Source organism: Penaeus chinensis, chromosome 40 (genome assembly GCF_019202785.1).
Source record: "Penaeus chinensis breed Huanghai No. 1 chromosome 40, ASM1920278v2, whole genome shotgun sequence".
Lineage (NCBI taxonomy): Eukaryota > Metazoa > Arthropoda > Malacostraca > Decapoda > Penaeidae > Penaeus > Penaeus chinensis.
The window spans coordinates 14503699-14506198 of record NC_061858.1 but is presented as its reverse complement, the minus strand read 5'-3'; positions in this window follow the sequence as shown (position 1 = coordinate 14506198).

Below are 2500 nucleotides of genomic sequence, written 5' to 3'. Positions count from 1 at the left end.
TTCGTAGTTTGATTTTATACAGGTGCATTTTTTTTCTTTTACTAAAAGCATGATGCAGTGCGATGAGAACTTGCTGCAGTGATTTAACCAAAACCCACAAATGCTGAATTTGAAGAGTTAAACGGAAAATCAAAGTTTTACTCTTGTAAAGCCATGAATATTAGCATGATAATGCATTCGTTCTAACAATCTAAAGTTTGTAATAGCTTTAAAAGCACTGCATGATTGCATAAGGATGCGATTATTATCGCTAAACATTTTTAGGAATTGTAGTTAACTGAAGTTTTCTATTTGTCGATGTACGTGGATGTGTGCTCGTAGGCGTGTTTGTCCGTGTGCGTTTGTGTGGGCGTGTAAACGATAACTTAAGTTAGCCTTTTAAAAAATCAATAATGAAATTCACACACATTCACACACATACATACAAAACCCGCACAGACAAGACATGACGTCGTGTTGTCTTTGCGAGCTCCAGTCTTCAGAGCGAGAGAGAATGAGAGAGAAAAAGAGAGACAGACAGACAGACATACAGACAGAGGCAGAGACAGAGAGAGACTGGTAGGACAGTGATGGTATACGGCTTGTGAGAAAGAGAGAGAAAAAGAAAGAAAAAAAAAAAGGAGGATGGGAGGGGGCAAATAGAAAATATAAGCAAATAGATTGGCCTCTTTGCATAAAATCGTTTAGCATATGTACGCTTTGAATGCATAAAAGTTAAGCAGAGCAATATATTTACATTTACTTATTTACTTGTTGCAATTTTAGGTATTGTTCTGACAGTTTACAATTTTGTGAATAGTCTCACGGGTTTGCCAGTAGTGTGAGTACGCCAAAGCATTCGGAGGCTGGGAGAAGGGACCCCCGTGGACATGTAGTAACTTCCATACGATTACATCTCGCTAGAAGTGAAAGAAGCGCGCGCTGCCACCAATCCATTTAATTGACCTATGGGAACGATTACTATTTGTAAAGAAGAAATGGCGAAGTGTAAGGAAAAGTGGAAGGAACGGAGAGATAGTCGGTAAATGTATGTGTGTATGAGTGTATGTGTTTGGTGCAAGAATGTAAAAGACTGGCATGCTTGTATTTCATCCAGAGAGGCGTGTGCGAGGGATGTATTCCCTCGCACACGCCTGGGTTCACTACACCTTTAACAGGTCCGTTAGAATTTATGCCTTTCGTTACAAGTGTCGGAGGGTATGGAAAGCATGTTGATTCATCAAACCTTTAAAACATTTATGAAGACAGGAATGTAAGAGTAAGACGAGTAAACACTAGTAAAACAAGAAAAACTAGTAAAAACTCATGTAAAACTAAAACTCGAAATTATAACTTAAAATCAATAAGGCAAACATGTAAAACGAACACAAGTAAAACACAAATAAATAAATAAGTAAAATAGTGTAATAAAAAACGTACTTAAAAAGCTTCAGAATAAATCAATAGTAAAATGAAGCACCGGTCAATCTTATCCACTGACTTTATTAAAAAGACACAAATGTCTTCTAATACCCTAATGACAAAATTCCACGACCCCTTATATATTTAGAAGAGAGGGCCCATTCCGGGATTCTTTCACCACGACCTCTGCTGTCCAGAGCGGCCATAAGACTTCTTTCCCCCCTCATTACCTTTTAGCGGGAGTGTGTATAAATGAGGTGTGGCTCTCTTTTAATTAAAGTGTTTTAATTAAAACATATAATGAAAAGTTTAAAATGATAATTGATAGATTTCCGATCATTTCCGAACTCTTTTTATTAATTCCTTCATTTTCATGTCATTAGTTCGTGTTTTATTTAGTTTAGACAGGATAAAAATAAGAAATATAAATGCGTTTCAACACAATAAAACAATAGAAAAATAAAATACAAAGAATGAAGCTGGCGCTTTTTTTATTTGTTCCTCTAGCAAGCGCGTAAACTATGCATGTAGCTTCAGGGCGAATGTAGGGCATCCTCATCCTCGGGAGATAAAAACTGTTTTCGATGGACGCAGAGGGGACGCAAGAACGTTGTGATAAGGGAAATCCTGAAGGCGTGGTCACTGCAAATGCGCAGTTACCAGTGCTCTTCATTAGGGAAATTAGAATTCAAGAAGCAAGGGAAGTAAGTCTCCCTCAAAAGCCTCTTGCTAGCCGGCCACGACCTCCTCAAGGATATTCCTCTTTGTCCCTCAGCGTCCGCGCTCCTTTGATCTAACATGAGAGAAGAAAAGGCCGTTATCTAAACAACTACTCTTTTTGGGTCTTTTCTTTGGAAGATAAAAGAGATAGCTCTTTAACTCGTTTAAATTCAAGCGGCAGTTATATTTATTAAATAATATGAATTGAAAGCTTGTTAATTATGTTATTATGTGTCCATGGAAAGGAGGACATATGGGGCAAATGTGCTCGGGGGTCTTTGGGAGGGACGACCGGCGCTTCTCAGGGGGTAGAATGTCGTAAATCCCAGTGTTGTTTATTCTGCGATTCATTAAGCAGGATAAGAAAAAAAAAAGGCGA